The sequence below is a fragment of the Cottoperca gobio genome, chromosome 17, assembly GCF_900634415.1.
Source record: "Cottoperca gobio chromosome 17, fCotGob3.1, whole genome shotgun sequence".
NCBI lineage: Eukaryota > Metazoa > Chordata > Actinopteri > Perciformes > Bovichtidae > Cottoperca > Cottoperca gobio.
This window is the reverse complement of record NC_041371.1, coordinates 2,819,049-2,837,283: the sequence shown is the minus strand read 5'-3', so window position 1 is coordinate 2,837,283 and position 18,235 is coordinate 2,819,049. Positions and strand designations below refer to the sequence as shown.

General features: G+C 40.3%; 1 pseudogene; it reads right to left on the bottom strand.

The window, feature by feature from the left end:
• Positions 1-7,481: 7,481 nt before the first annotated feature.
• Positions 7,482-13,876, bottom strand: LOC115022760 (immunoglobulin lambda-1 light chain-like; annotated as a pseudogene).
• Between the last annotated feature and the right edge of the window lie 4,359 nt (positions 13,877-18,235).

Genomic DNA, 18,235 nt, shown 5'->3' with positions numbered 1-18,235 from the left:
CCAAGAAGCCTCAGTACGACATCTGGGGGAAGACGGTGAACCTGTCCAGCCGGATGGACAGCACGGGGATCAGCGGCAAGATCCAGGTGCCAGAGGACACTTACCTGATCCTGAAGGAGCGCGGCTTTGCTTTCGAGTACTGCGGCGAGATCTACGTGAAGGGCATCAGCGAGCAGGAGGGAAAGATCCGAACACACTACCTGCTGAGGCCGCGTGCAGCCCAACCCGCTCATCATGCAGTCGCGCAAAATCACCGGCCAGCACTCGTTGGCGGCCGTGGTGCTCGGCCTGGTGCAGTCTCTCAACAGGCAGAAGCAAAAGCAGATCCTCAATGAGAACAACAACTCGGGCATCATGAAGGGCCACCACCACTACAACCGGAGGACGTTGTTAGCGCCCGGTACCTCCGAGGTAGGAGGGGGACATCACACCGAGGCAGCTGAGAAGACCGAGCTGTCCTGAGAAGCAGATTGGTGTTTCAGTTGCACACAGATTCCTCAGAGGCAGAGCGGCTCTACAGGCAGACACCATCCCCGGGGTTGAGTTATATCAGCGTGTGCAGCCTTCCAACTTAGTAACATTAGGACAGAAACGCAGGTGGAAGTTCTTCCGGCGTCATTGCAGCTTTATTATTTGAGTACTGAGACCCAGATGTTGAACCAGTCATTGTTTTACAAGTCACAAGTAAGTCTCAAGTTTCAAGTCCTGCACGAGTCATAACGCACGTTTCACACACTGCAACATGTTCTCTGCTGACCACCACATAGTGTTTCTACACAAACAGAAGTATCTTTGGTAGAATGTTCTCCAGCTGGCGCTCAGTGACGTCGGTACTTCCTGCTTTTCTCCTGCAGCTTGATTTGATGCTGTCGGTTCAAACTAAGCTGATCTGTGAATCAAGTGTCGACTTGCTTGGAATGAAACGTGGACGTTGATTCAGGAGATTAACTGATTCGTGGGACGCTTATAAAAAACCCAGATGTTTTGATCTTCGGGCTTGGAGGAAGGTTTTTAGGTATTTCAAGTGAAAAGGCTCAAGTTTAAATAAAGTCACCAGTCGTTGGTGTTAAAGGGTTAAATTGTGCCTCAAGTCTGACTCGAGTCGACAGATCTGCTGAAAGCTACGCCCGGTTTCAGACCGGCCACACGTATCTGTGGTCGCTGACCTCTCAGATCAACATGCATGAGATGGATGCAGCTTCTGATTCGACTGTCGGCGGGATGAATACACTCGTTACTCTTCGTTAGGATGAAATGAAATCTATTCAAACCTTCTGTCCCTGATGCTCCAACGATGCTTCTCCAAAGATGTGTGTCATGGTTGCTGCAGGTCTATGCAGAGAAGGGTGTCGCAGGCTTGCACAGGTCACATTTCTCTTTCGAATTTCACGTCATTTGCACATTTTGCATCTTTATGTAACCGTTTGAACACCTTCACACCTCAAAGATACGATAAGAGTGTTAATGTGTCTCTGTGACAAACACTGAATGTAAACAGAACGTTGTTTACAAGGGCCACCATCAGTCTTTCATCAAGCTGGAGGATATCAGCAGACAGCTTGCTACCTGCTCATTTCCACTGAGCGTACTCGTGTGAACGTTTATGGAACCGAACCTTCTTCCCCTCAACATCTTGAATGTCATGTCAGGATGAACTCGTGCAGGTTCCTCTGGCTGCTGCCGCTCAGGTTTAACTCAACCAGTGAGATGGTTTCTGCCTCCTGAAGCTGCTCTGCTTGTGACGAATATGTGTCCAACTGAAACTCCACTTTGTTCCTGAAAGATGAAGAGGAGGAGGAGGAGGTGTGGTAAGGAGGGAGGGATTGGACAGGACGTCTGCGTTCTGTTTCCACCCCCCCCCCATCATCTGTTCGATGTTTGTTCGAATGATCCCCTCGGACTGTCTGACTTCCCTCCTGTCGTTTCCACTTCCCCTTTTGATGTCGCCCCCGCCCCGCCCAAAACCCAGAACCCTGTCCCGCTCCGACCTCGCCCGGTGTCCATGTTTCTTTTTTGTATTTCTTTTATATATGAGAAAACAATAAAAGGGGTCTCATTTTTTATACAAGCCGTGTGTCTGGTTGCCTTTATTCTGTCACATCTGCAGAGAAGCTTTTCTTGAAGTCAACTTTGACCTTTTCATTTCTGACAAACTGCAAATTCATTCCTAAATATTATTTATAGTCTTCTACCATCTTTCTCACATACAACATATTTGGGGATGAAGATATTAAGATGTTCCCAAGTCACAAATCTGCTTCACTATTAAATATAATCCAGCACATAAACGTACAGCTGTTAAAATAGAATAAAATAACAAAAATAAGACGAAAAAGTAACATAAATAAATAAAGCACATACAATATAGCTCTACTGATTTAAGTGTATGATACTAACTAACAGATCTTCAGGCCGGCTGCAGGAATATCAGCTGCTGCAAAGACGGGAGACAAAAAGATGTTCAGGCGACAAAACAACAACATCCGAACACTTCACACGACATGAACGCTGATCCCTTCTTATATGACATCATAGGAAACAAACCTGAATTATAAAACTCACCGGGCTGTTGAACTTTCACTTGTTTCTCAATTTGATGCAGAAAAGAAACAAACTGCTTAAACAATAATTGTGTTAATTGAGCACTGAAGACGTTTCTGTTTCTTTTGTTCATTTGCACTTTGCATGAAGCTCTTTGAAGCGTGCGGGGGGAAACCTGACGGGGCTTAAAGCACCATCAGGTGACAGATGGTTGGTGTGTAAGAGAAGACTAACACGCTCTAAGAGAAGTTCTTATTAATGCACCGGGCAGAAGCTTGTCACGCAGGAAAACAACTGTTATTGGGAGACAAAGTGTGAAACATGTGAAAGTGAATGTTTCACAGGAGCAGCGAGACGTCAGCAGGCTGTCAGGTGAACATCAGGCGTTTACAACCAAGTCATCGGACAAGACGTGTAGACGACACATGCGAACACTACAAGGGGAATAAAAAGAATGAAAACACATTGAAAAGGCCTCATGTCTGAAATACAAATGTGCGACTAACATGTGAAACCTGAACTTCATCCTTCACACCAAATACTGAAAGTATTAAAGTTATAATGTTCTGTGCTTTTTGTTTCATTGTCGTGTGTTTCATCTTTGTTTCTCTCGGCCCTTGTTGTTTGCATTAAATAACTTCTTTGCCGTTAGTTTTTATATTGAATTGTTTTATTTCCCCTCGTTTGTTTGAGGTTTCCTTCGTCTGCTGACATGTGATCCCGTGTTTCTGTGCAAACTGATTCATCAGCACAAAACAATCAGACGAAGAAGCTGAAGGAATCTGCAGAGAAAAAGGTTTCTTCACTCAACGGATACATTCAGTGTTTAGTCTAAAACAAGAAGCAGGTTGTTGGTCTGGAAGTATCTGCAGCGATACATGATCCATAACCAGCAGAGGAACAAGTTGCAACGTGTACAGACGTCCACTAGATGGCGAGAGATGCTCAGTGAGACTCCTGCAGTCAGACTCAGCAGATCATCTGAACCTTCTGTAGCTGCAGGAATATATCATCCCTTCTCTTGTGCTGTGACCTCTGACCTCTGACCTCTTCACCGCTGCTGACCGAAGGACTGAGAACATCGGTATTAAATATCTTTATGACAAAAGGACAGCAGTATTCAGAATCAGCTGTATTGGTGTGAGCACATACAAGGAAGTGGACTTGCACAGACAAAGCTGAACGAGGCAAACATGAACAGTGACTGCTGCGTACAGATATTAAAAAGTATATATACAAAACAAATGCAAAGGGTGCTGGAATAAATATGTAATTGTTTACGTAAAAATATATCATTTACGTCCTGAGAACACGTCAGAGACATGTGTTCTGAAAGGCCACAGGAAGAAAACACATGTTGCAAAGCGACTTAATCCCACGAGAGGCTTTGCGTTTTATAGCGTCACTGTTTTTAAATATATTTTCTTCTTCATGTTTCAACAGTATTATGGTTCAATATTGTTTCTACATGATGCATACTTTACGTTTTCTGTTCAGGTGTGTGGTCGGTTAGATTTATTAACATCACGTCTGTTTTCTAATGAATTGTGGGTATTTCAATCAGTGAGTGTGGAGACGTCGCTCTAACAGTCTGCAGAGTCACACGAGGCCCCGTACAGACTCCATGAAATGTGGATTTGGCCACTTAATGAGCGTGTTTGTCTGCAAAGTATTCAAGTGCGGTGAAGCCCCCCGCACGCTCTCCCCACTCAGCTCTCCTCTGTTTGCGTGGAGGTGCCGACATATTCAGTGCCATCCCAAACCAATTAGTGGCGAGTGGGTTATTAAACCCTGCAACCTGCATCACTGCTGAACCAGCCCTGACTCACCAGGTGCAACGCTTTGTGTTCTTCAAAACTCTGAACATCTCAAAATGAAACTCTGCAACTGAAACACACACGCAGCAGTAGACAATGAAATGACTCTCAAAGCAGCAACAACACACTGCTGTACTTTATAAGAAACACTGATGTCTTTAGTGCTTTTAATACCTTCTTAAGTAAAAACCAGATTACCGAGAGTTACCGCTTCCCAAAGATGCTGACAGGAAACCATAATTACGACACTTCCTGTTTCCTCCGGAGAGAGGGAAGTTCATCTCTACCCTCCACCTTTCATCCAGCTGTGAGTGCGAGTTCCCTCCATCAGTGGGAGGGCGCAGGGGTCCGGCCTGGGATTGTGCCCTGGGTAGAGCCTTGCAGGAGGCTCGTGGGCAGGAGGTGATGTCCACAGACTAACACGATCCCATACATTTGATTTATTGTCATTTTAAAGAGTGATTTAAATGTCCTCCCACTCTGGCATCTGCTTGTCCCTAAATAGAGACATCACTGATGAATAAATCAATAAATCAAACGGAGCGACTCGGAGCATCCGGCCGCTGCAACAGTGATAAACACGAGCGCTGTGCGTGCACGAGGAAACGATTGTGTTCCTCGCGTTTCCCTCCCTCGTATAGGATTTCTGTTAAAGGAAGGAGGAAGAGGAAGACAAGGAGGAAGAGGAAACAACGGGAGAGGCATGAGATGTGGAGAATGGAGTTGCCATGGTGACCGCTGGCATGTTGGGGGTGCTGTGTGTGTGTGTGTGTGTGTGTGTGTGTGTGTGTGTGTGTGTGTGTGTGCGCGTGTGCGTGTCTCTTCTTGTCCCCCCTTATGCACTCAGGGGCGAATTCACAAAAGGATTGCGCTGCTTTTAGCGGCCGCTAGACCTGCATGACCAAAAGGAAACTGTAATTCTCGAAGCTCCACACACAGTGAAATGAGGACTTGTTGGCTCATCAACACCACGTGTAAACTGTAAAGTGCACCATTGATGGCTAAAGTCCCCATAAAGTCTGTGGACGTGACCTCCGGCTGGGTCTGCAGTGTTGGTCTCTGGGCTCAGTTCTTCTTTGTGTGGGTGGAGGGCTCAGTGGAATAAAGGAGAAAGGTCCAACAGCTACAGAGAGGGAGAGGAGTTCATGAGTGTGCACAGCAGCAGATATGAATCTGTTCTCAGTGCTTATTAGGACTCAGAAAAAACAGTTGACAGCGAATCAACAGTTCCTTCCTGCAGCCGTGTGGGTTTCCGCTCTGCAGCCTTTCTCACATTAATAGCACAATGACAGTTACAACCTCTGGTTAAAGAATCATTCCAGAAGCTTCAGTTTGAGTTCAGTCTCAGCTTTGATCTGTTCTTAAACTGTGAGAGAAACAGCTCGAATCCTGAAGTCACAGCTGAGAGGCTGAAATAATAATAACACATTCAGTACAGACAGTAAAGGCACTAAAAATAAAACAAATGTAATAATAATAACCTTTATTTGTATAGCACCGTTCATACAAGGAAACATAACAATTAGTACAAGATTAGACAGAATAAGAGCATTTACAGTACAATATTCACAGTGTTGATGTCATGAGTCTGAAGCACCATTATAAAAATAGCAGAATTAAAATAGTATAAAATAACATTGGAGTATTGTGCCTAGCTTCCGTATCTGTGCAGTAGTTAATGACCCTCCTGTCAGAAAATCACATTCATCACACCATTCTTGTAAATGTTTTAAACTATTAGGGCCATATTTTGAAAGCATGAGATCAACAATGGGCCCCTGTGGCCCTTCAATTGGTTTACTCGCTTTGCTACCCATTCCTGGTAGTCTTTGTCAAACTCTTTATTGACCCTTGTATTTACGTTTACAGTGTCGACCTCTTTATTGACCTTTTAACGTATAAAACACAGACGTCTCCGTGAGTCCAAATTCTTTTGGCAGAATTTTGGTTAAAGCCCGCTTCATAAACAAACCCCTGTTTGTTGAGTTTTATGAAACCTATCGGTTAAAGACAGTTTTTCTCCAATATATTCTTTAATCTTTCACTTTTCCACTAATTGTGTAAAGAACATGTAAACACATTTATCAGAGAAACTTCCTCTTTTTCCCGTGGTAACACCGTCTGTTTGACCTTTACACATTCAATGTTACACCAGTAATAATTCACCATTAAAAGGCTAAGATAAAAAGATATGAGATATAAAATATCACTATTAAAAGGCTAAAGTAAAGAGATATAAAATATCACTATTAAAAGGCTAAAGTAAAGAGATATAACATATCACTATTAAAAGGCTAAAGTAAAGAGATATAAAATATCAATATTAAAAGGCTAAAGTAAAGAGATATAAAATATCATTATTGAAAGGCTAAAGTAAAGAGATATAAAATATCACTATTAAAGGCTAAAGTAAGAGATATAAATATCACTATTAAAAGGCTAAAGAAAAGAGATACGTTTTTACTTTTGAAGATATTGAGCGAGCTTGCCTCCCTAATATCTGCAGGTAAAGTGTTCCATAGCTTTGGATTGCAAAAATGGCAAAAGGCTGCATCCCCAATTTTCTTTTGGATGTTTCTTGGAACATTTAATAAACCAGTAGTGGATGATCGTAATGTTCTTGGGGGCACATAGTTTATTAGAGAGTTGGCAGTGTAACTTGGTGCGGTTCCATTTAGGGCTTTGTATACAAGAAGGAGGACCTTAAAGTCAATTCTAAAAGTTACTGGAAGCCATACCAAAATAAATTATAAAACTTTAATATCAGCTTGAATCACTGTTTTTAAACACAAACAACCATGTGTCACAAATACAAAACAACATAAACATCCAATGTATATGAAAAGGGGGTCAGCACTGAACCTGGTGAAACAGACACACACACTGACTGTATATAATATCTGTGTGGATATATTTACTTATCTTGTCCTTGTTTAGCTGAATGTTTATATAGTAATAATAAGTATATTCAGAGCTACTTACAACCACACACAGATTACTTGTAGGCGTCAACATAAACGACCAACGAAGTGGATTCTGTTTCTGATTATTTGCTTTGAAGCCAAACTGAAATCCATAATACAGACACACAAACACTGTGATTTTTAGCTTTATTGAGCATTTGACAAACCTGCCGCACTCTGCACAAGGTATTAAAGAGAAACAGAAGAATATGAAAGATACTAAACACAATAAAACATCTACCAGCTAAAGATTCATCTTTCTATAAGTCTACAAGTCACAAGTAAAGGTGGAAATAAACACATAAACACAGAATGTATACTTAGTAACTGCAAATATATATGTGTATATGTACTTATAGTTTTAGGATGACGGTAACCTGCATAACAAGATACATTTTACAACCAACCACAACACGTCATAACTGATATTAGAGAATACTGATCACAGAGAGAAAAGAGATTGATGGGATGTGATGAAGAGAAAAGGCGATCAGAAAACATTCAGTCAGCATGTGAGCAGTTGGTGGACGCTCCCTTGTTCCTGAGGATCATCAGCAGAGAGAGTCCACAGCAGTACACCAGACTCTTCACTATCAGCACTGTGTACAGCAGGCAGAGCAGCCTCACCCTGCACTGAGACTGGAAGGACACTGACACACACACGACACACAGACACACACACACACAGACACACACACACACACACACACACGCACACACACAGATTTTAATCAGTGTAATGTTTCCCGACGGGACGACCAGCTTCACATGGAGACAGGGGTCGTCTACAGTTTCAGTGAAAGCTCAAAGGTCCTTATTAAATACAACAAGTCAGCGCCCGACCAAGCTTTGCAACAAGCCAGTCGCCACAATTTATTTTTAGCATTTTACGTTTGTGCAAAACACGGATACGTTGAAGGTGAACGTCTGTGAAGCAAAACCACGTTTCATAAATACGTTTCATATCAGCCTCGTCTCACGCTTGTCGAAACGTCGACATTCAACGTATCCGTGTTTTGCACAAACGTACAATGTGGACATTTCTTCCAGCCGACTGGGCTGCTTCCTGGGTCTGTAGACAGGACAGTGACTCTCAAGGTGGACGTTGAAAATGAAAGCTGCACTGAGAAAGGAAACATTGGCATTGAAGGAGAGGCAGCAGGTGATCTTACAGTCAGCTTGCTGCAGTGCTGGCAGGTCTGCTGGCTCTCTCTCTGGAGGACAGGAGGCTGCTGGAGCTGGAACCTCTGAAACAGAAAAGCAGTGAAATGTTTGGAGTGAGATGTCTGTCCTCTGCTCCTCTGCTCTCTTTGACAGCGTCTCCACATGAAGCTGAATCCCTGCTGAACACAGTCACCAAGCCTTCATCACCTTGTTCTGCTTGGGCCTCCACTGTGCCCCCCTCGTGCCGGACGTAGCAGCGGTATTTATATGTGCTGTTCTCTTGCTGGTGGATCAGCAGGATGCCGGCGGTGCGTCCCGACTCTCTGAGCTCCAGCTGCTCTCCCTCAGCAGGGGGCAGCTCCTCCAGAGGACCGTCCTCCTTTCGTCTTCTCCAGGAGAACTGGACCAGAGGAGGGAACATGGCTGAGGCCAGACACAGCAGGGAGCTCTTCCCCTCCAGGTGGGCTCTGGATGCTGCTGGGTACACGCTCACCACGGGCTTCACTACCTGCTCATCTGAAGTTTGACACACATTCACACAGTCAACAGCAGCTTCCAGCACTGCACTGCATTCAGTGTGATCCTGGAAACTACATGGACTGTGATCACTAAAGTCCTCATCAATACAGCACAAAGTTCAGTCCATACACTGTGTTCACCTGCTGATCAGACACACTGAGCGTCATCACGGGTCTACACAACAGCTGCTTCTACAACTCTTTACTTTAGTACAAAGTTCATTCACTATAATGTCCCATTCATTATTATTATTAATATAATGTTATATAAGATAATGATGATCATGATAAGTATCTTCATACAGTGGAAAACTTGTTTCATATTAAAGTTAATAAACATTATTATAAATTACATATTTACCTTCACATAAAATAAAATGTACGATTTAATGATTACAATATAAATATAACATATTATATATTTATCAACATATTATTAAGTTTAACCACTAAAACAACAAATCAATATATTAATCATTTCATAACTTTTTTTATAAATATTGAACTTTTACGCACAATTACAAAAATATGTTTGGAAATAATATCAAATGTGACTTCCATGTAAAATAATATATAAAAAGTTACGACTTTATTTATCACTGACGGGAACTTCACATATAATTTAATACAAAGTGATATAATATAATATAATAATGATACTTACATAGAATGGATATTGTATTCTATATATATATATATATATATATAAATTATCATAAATACATAATTATATTCTGATTAATACAATCGTGTTTCAATGGTTACAACATTTACAACATATTATATATTAAACACTATATACTTAATGCTAACCATTAAAAACACTAATAAATAAAACAATATTTCACTTTTATACACAACTACAATAATATGTTGAGAAATATCAAATGTGAATTTAGACTGCTATTGATCCCTGAGGGGAAATGAACATATAATATAAAACTAAATATTATAATATAATTAAATATGATGCATAATATTTACCACAAAACATATTTATTGTTGTATATGTCTGGTATATGTATTTTGAATTAGATGAAGGTTAATTTACTATTTATATTTATATATATTATCTGTTTAGGACATTATATATCACCCTATATCATATACAAATATATAAAATAGTTTGTATAAATGATATATATTGTTATTGTTATATTGCAAAATCATTTCCCTGTATTAGAGTTCATATAAATATAATAATAAGTTAAATATTTACCTTCACATGAAATACATTTTATATAAATATTGTTACTTTAATAAAGATTAATTATTATTAAGTATAACATGTTATATATTTACCATCATATACTTTACTCAAACCAAAGAAATTAAAACTTTTTTCATCACAATTTTAACTTCTATAAACAATTACAATGAGATGTTTGAATATTTAAAATGAGAATAAAAACTCCAATATAATATAATATGATACAATATAATACAGTATCATATATTATAATATAATATAATATAACATATTATAATACAATATAATACAATATATATTATAATATAATATAACATATTATAATATAATATAATACAATATATAATATAATATAATATAACATATTATAATATCATATGATACAATATAATACAATATATCTTATAATATAATACAATATAATATATTATATTATATGATATATAATATAATTTAATTTAATGAATGATTATAATTCAAATGTATTTTGTATCTGATACATAATATTTACCACCAAAAATATATTTATTGTTATATTTAAATAATCTTTTACACAATATTTATATCTATATTTAAAGTTTGTTAAGATATAAATAAGTGTGTTCCATTTTATATAATCTTATATCGTATATTTAAATTAGTAAGCATGATTTATATTTATTGTAATATCATGTTCAGTATCTGTAAAAGTTATAAAGTTAATTTAACCATTAATTAAAATAAAAGTTATTATTTAACACATTTATTTAAAGTTACATAAATTGTTTTAAAAACAGATTTTCCATCTATTAGATTAAGTTTACTAACATATTGTATCTTGTATATACAGAGACAAGCTATACTGTGTATTTAAAACATTACAAATATCACACTTTTTCTATATAAATGAGTTTAATCTGCAGAATAAAGAATAACTTGAGTTCAGTGAGATTTAAACATATTTGCAGGAAGTTTGAACCTTTTTTATGTAACAACAGCTGCACGGCTGCAAGAATTCTACTAATGATAAAAAGTAACATGTGAAGCCTGAAGCAGCACAAACTCATCCAAACACATGTTCAACGTGTTAAATAAAGTGAAGGAAGATGAAAGTTTATTCTTACCTGTTACATACAGTTTAGTTCCAGAGCCAAAGATCCAGTATGCTGGCCTCCTCCCCGTCACCACAGTGAAACAGAGTGATACAAAAACCTGTCTGCTGTTGAACGTGTCAGCTGAGGTGAACGAGTCCAAATGATTCACCAGGATCATGTTTCAGCTCATGTGTTTCTCTAATGTTCATATTAACACGTCTCTTCTGTTATTGTCCTTTTAGACACAGAGCGTCTGCGTGGAGCGTTGCTTCACACGTTCCTGCTCCTCAGAGGATAAATCCTGCTGACTTTGGGAAGTTTCTATCTGGCTCCATCATCAGCTCACATCTTTAAATTGTCCATTTGATTTAGGACGTGTGTGTGAAATGACAGGACGCTTGTCCACATGGTGTGTGTGGTAGTTTGTATTAGAAGCAGAAAGAGTTCCTGTGAGAGTGTTTGGATGTATGTAAAGGGTTGGACTTTGATTTCATTACACTTTGTTTTAAACACTTCAAACATCTCGTGCATCAATATTGTGTCACATTCGGCCATGAGACATTTCTCTGTTGATCAGCAGCTGGACATAAACATTAGGATTCATCCTCTGGGGACCATGAACATCCACTGGACATGTGATAGAAGTCAGGCAGGTATCTTGTTCTGGATCTCAGTGTTGGTTGGATGGAAAGACTGAGCCAAAGGTCCCACTGCTCACAGAGAAACTTCATTCAATCCAAATACGTTTAGCAAATCTGTGTTGAGGGGGAACTGTCCTAAAACCTGGAGTCCACTTTATTATTGACTGAAGGGAAATGATCTGCTGACATGTGATGTTAGAAATGTGTCTGCAAAGCTTTTATTGTGAAGGACACAGGAAGTGTTTGCATGAAGAGCAGATCAGCCTTGTGAGGAGGAACGGACTTTATTCCTGCAGCAGGTCGAAGAAGACGATTTTCAATCTTCATCAAAATGTTGTTTTTATTATTGTGTCACTTTTGTTTTAGTGAATCATTTTAATCAGGCACTGCTTTTAAAAAGGTCTTTGTTTGTTGTTTATTTGTGTTATTAATGTAGATGTTATGGTTATTGTTGTCTCTCTGTTTGATCTTTGACCTCTGTGTTTGTCCTCACTGTGTGGAACAACAATAAACCTGCTGGAATATCTGACAGAAACATAAAGAACATATCAAATCAATCCTCAGTTCAGTGTTTGTGGCTGAGATGGAGACATGTGAACCTGGGCTGTGGTTCACGGCTCTCTTCCTGTCACACACACTGTTTGACATCTGTTCATCTGGAGGTTTTTGTACGGGCTGCAGGGATAATGTCTCACTGTGTGATCCTTCCAACAGGAGCAGTAGTAGGTGGCTGAATGAGTGAGTTTAACTTTCTGGATCTTCAACTCAAAGACGTTCTGTTTCTTCACAGCTGAGAAATCATCTTTCTGAGGATGATTGTAATCCTGAATCAACTTCACCAGTAATTGTTATCAATATAAAGAATCACTGTGAATGTTTCTGTGTCTCTCTTCTGGTACCAGAATACATAAGGAATCATCACACAGCTCAGAGTCTCGACAGCTGAATGAAACTTCTCCACCAACTCTCCTGGTCAATGTTAAATCATCCTGAATCAGATCTGCTGCCATGGCAACCAGCGCTGTATAAAAACCAGACAGGTAGATGAAGGTGAGCGTGACGGTGTTTGTTAAAGGTTGAGTTTGCCGGCTCCTGATTGGCTGGAAACACTCACCTGAACACAGACAGCACAGAGCAGCAGCTGGGAGGAAAAGCATTTTGTGCCGCGGTGTCTCCTGGTGAACCTGCGGAGAAGCTGAGGCCAAACAAGGACGAGCTGTGAGATGAGACGACGTGTTTGTGACGGCTGCTCACACCTCCCATCAGCCCCTGCTGCACACAAGCTGCTGTCTGACAACACGCCTTTTACACAGCACACATTTTCACTTCCTACTAAAGTAACGAAGGGTTAGGGTTACCCTAACCCACATCTGCTCCTCTCTTCCTGACATCTTGGACCCCCTTCAGTTTGCCTACAGACGAAACAGGGCCACGGATGATACCATCTCCTTGGCGACACACACTGGACTCACCCACCTGGACAGAGGGAATACATATGTGAGAATGCTCTTCATAGACTACAGCTTCGCATTTAACACTATTATTCCCTCTAAACTCGTCACTAAGCTCGCTGATCTTGGATTGGAGGCCTCCATCTGCAGCTGGATACTCAAGTTCCTGACAGGCAGGCCCCGGTGGTGAGAGTCGGCAGCCACACCTCTACCTCGCTGACACTGAACACGGGTGCACCACAAGGGATAGGGAACTGTTCTGCTCAAAGCCGCAAATCGCTTCAGAGAGTGGTGGAGGCAGCACAGCTCACCATTGGCAACAGTCTCCCGGCCATTCAGGACATTTTCCACCAGCGGTGCCTCCGGAAGGCACCCAGCATCATAAAGGACCACAGCCACCCAGCAGACTGTTCTCCTTGTTACCGTCAGGCAGACGATACCGGAACCTGGCCGCACCATCAGACTCAAGGACAATTTTTACCACCAAGCCATCAGGCTTCTCAACCTCCAGACCCACAGACACAGACTCTCACTGTCTGCACTAAATAAATATAAGTAAATATTATTATTTATTGTACTGCACAACCCCCCTTTTTTCTTCATATATGTACATAAGTTTTTTTTTTGTTGTTGTTTAACTCAATTGTATATAGTACTTATTTTAAAAGATTGTAAAAAATATATATCACTTAATTTTGCTGAGCTGACATGCTGTCTCTCTCGCACACATTTCATTGTACCGTTGACCCTGTGTTAACCTACATTTGACAAATAAAACTTGAAACTAAACTAATAGGAACAGTTGTAGCAGTGAAAGCAGCAGCACAGGATGAAACAGTGTGTTGTTGCAGACACTAGAGGGCAGCAGTGTGAAGGTTTTATTCTGCACAGCAGCAGCACAGAACACATAGAAGATACATTTTAGTACCAGCTGATAACTACAGCTTTAAAGTGACGGCTGCATTTTTACAAACTCTTGGAACAACATAAAGATCATTTACTATATAAACTGCTCAACAATACCACCAGATATTATTCAATAATCACATTTATTATCACTTATTTTCACCCAAAACCACAATCTTTCTCTAAAACTAACCAAGTCTTATTTGTGCCTAATCTGACTTTAACACACATTTATGTTTTCAAATGTCCTGCTGATGGTTTCATCAGGTCAGCCGGTCAGGAGGACGGGCGGAGAAGCAAAGGGAGCACTGGGGTCTCGAGAGGCGAAGGGAGCACAGGATCTCAAAAGGCGATGGGAACGCACGGACTGGGGTATCGAGAGGTGAGGGAAGCACAGGGGTCTCGAGAAGCAAAGGGGGGACAGCTGGGGTCTGCAGAGGTCTGCAGAGGTCCGGCAGCAGCTTGAACGGGGGTCTGTCGCGGCCCGGCAGCAGGAACCAGAGGCTGTTGCATCATGGCCTCAGAATACGAGATATCTCGATGCCCAGAGGTTGACTAAGGACACGGCGAGCAATGTGGTAGATTCAAAAATACCTGAAGCCACTCAGGCAAAAGACTCTTTAGCTCGGGCTTCTCAGCCATTTTCTCTTGAGACAAGCCTAAAGCCCCCTGTTGAAGCTACGAACAGGGGGCTCTTTTCCACTCCCCATGGAGACACATTAGAGTGTATGCAAGATCATACAGTTCGTCACCCAAAATCTCTGCTGGGTCCATACTTTGGTCGGATCGTTCTGTCACGGGGTGGTACAAGGGAGAGGACCCAACTGCAGGACGCCAGACAAGAGTTTAACAAAAGAGAGCTTTACTATAACCAAAGCTAGCAAAAACACAAAGTAACAAATAAAACTGAAAACACAAACCAACCAGGGGTAGACACGGGGGTAGACACGGGGGTAGATGCGGGGGTAGACACGGCAGGTAACAACAATGTAACATGAATGACGATCCGACAAGGCACACTGGGACAAACAGGGATATATACACAGACAATAAACGAGGGAAAAAGACACAGCTGGGGGAGAAAGGCAAAGACACAAGGGCAGGGTGAATGGACACAGAAGGAACAAATTAACAATCAGAAAGTGACGGAAAACACACAGACAGGAAGTACAACTAGACATGACACAAGGGGAGTGAACATTACAAAATAAAACAGGAAACAGAGTATAACCAGATCGTGACACAGTAAACTTCATCCTCTTTTTAAACTGCACACATTTGAATATTTCACACAATATTCTTGTTTTTTTGTTCTTGTACTTTACAAATGTTTTGTCCTCCTGCAGAATTCAACTTGGTAAATAAAGAAGCTGTAAAGCGCAGCTGGAGATATTATGCACGTTCTTGTTGCACTGATTCACGATGAGTCTTTCACTAAACATGGCGGTGACTAAATGACACTTAAGCAGAGAGAACATGTCAGAAAGACAAAGAGTTAATGAAACAGATTAAATACTAAAATGTCTAGCATGATAAATAAATATGCAAATAAATATAACAAGCATCAGCATGTGAAGAGGCTTCTGCACAAATCGGCCTGTTGTTAAATCAACGTGTCGGATACTTTTAGAGCTCCATTTATTCATTACAGTAAATAATATTCATAATTACACCATGTCTTAATAGAGACTAAACTCTATGCATACATTTCTATTACCTCAGTGTCTTCTTTTATTAAAAGCTTTTAATTAGAGTTTATATTTTAGTTTTATACTTCAATTCATTTATTGTGAAGATGTTTATTCTTTGTTATGTTTCTGTTTCTGGCCTGCATTGAACTTTTATCATTTGTAATTGCACCGCCTGTGTTTTCAGTTTTTATGTTTTAGGTAGTTGTAGTAGCTCTATCTACCCAATCAGTTCTGTATTATACCTACTTTTAACATTGTTGTGAATGCAGTTCTTCAGCTTATTGAGTCATTAAGTCATTAAGTCAAAAAATATATCCCTATGTAAGTGGAACATCGAATAAAGGCTTAATAAAAAGTGAGTGTAACTTAAAACCTTCTCATTTAGGAAGAAGATCGCACCTGAGACTTTCAATTTTTGATGCAGGAGTTTACGAGCGGTACCTGAAGGCACCAGAGGAGCAGGGACGGCCACCGTTGCAGTCTGGCGCCCCGCTGTGGTCAGCGTGGGTAATGTTTGGCGCGCAGCTAAACAACGTGACACTCACACGGAGGACCAGACAACAGATGCTAACATCAACACACTGAAAACGATGCAGATACAATCAATACAGCTACTGCAGCATTTAGATGAGTCCGCACACAAAGAGAAAGTTGAGTAAAAGTGAAACTTTGTTACTGAACTGATTTAATGTTAGGATTTAAGTTTAGATTTAAGGTTATAGGGTTAGACAGAGATTAGGATTGCTAGGACTAATTTGAAAAGTAATTCAAGCCTTAATAAATCCAGTGATATAGCTATTAGGAGTTTCCTTCATGGGGTTAATTTATTTTCGCTAAGCAGTGATATCATTTGTTTTATTACTCCACTTAATGAAACATCATCACTTAGTAAAAGCCACAGGGTTTCCTGTGCACCTGTTTCTTTCCTATTTCAGTCCACCGTTACACCCAGGTCTGAAACTGAACCAAACCCCCAAATGAAAAGCAAATCCTATGTGGGGAGCTTTTAGGAACAGCCTGCCCGGACACATGGATGGATCTGTACCCCTGATCACTTCTGCACACAAGGACCAAGCTACTGTAAGAAACATCCACCTGAGCCAGTAGTGCTACGTCAGTGAGATATGTTGTCGTCACCCTGTCAGAGGTCCAGGCAGGGACTTGGCCGTGCAGAGCAGGCCTCTTTGATAACAGCAGGGGCAGTGTTAGAACAGTACGCACTCTCCTGGCATGGAGGGGGACAGATGGTGGCTCTGGGGTCAGATCTAAATAAAGAAATTCAGCAAGTGCTACTGTACACACCTTTATAGCAGATAGAAATAACACATTTTGGAATATATAGATGTTTGTATTGAGGTTAATGCATGCTTTTGGGAGCTTTACATTTACTAATTCTTTATTTAAAGCCTCTATGAAACTAATCTTGCCTTGTCTACCTAAGTGTAAAAGACCCAGTATTCTTCTATTGTTTGTGGAATTGGAACATTTCCTATACGGGTCTGGTGTTTCGTTATTCACTTTGCACTCTTTAATGTTTACTGCTGATGTCATGGAGACAGAGATTTAGACGTATCTCACATTTACACTTAATACTTAATGAAAATGCTTAAAATAAAGGATAAATTGATCCTGTTGCTTGTCTGTGTTTTAAAGTGCTTTTTTCCTGCCAGTAGATGGCACCATTAGTCTGGTCTGTAAACACGTGAGTCACCATAGCTGAATACATACACTGAACACCAACATGAAGTCCAACATTGCTTTGAAATGTGCTAAATGTATATTATCGACAACTTGAATTTCGCTGTTGAAACTGACTCTGTTCTTGTATTTACTACATATCTTTAAATGTATAGCCATGTTGTAAGACAGTTAGGCTATTTAACGTAGGCTAATATAATGTAACATTCATATCTATATGTTCTCTTCCTACAGTAAACTATATCCTTACTTTTCTTATACCCAAAAACACACTTTGCACTTGAGTTTAACTGTATTTACGCCCACTCCATATCCATGTAAACAATGTGTTTTTGGTCCAAAGCAAATACAACAGAGTATAAAACGTTTTTAAAGCAATACCTTTCAATACATTCCAACATATTGAAATCTTAAAGTGAAATTCTTCCTAATATCCCTAAGAGGTTGAAATACCCCACACAGGTTGTGGCTGCCGGTTGTTCACGCGGTGAAAAGCGAACGCGAAGGCACGTGGGGGTGAGTCATCTCGCTCCACCGAGAGACTCTTTGACGATGAAGCGAC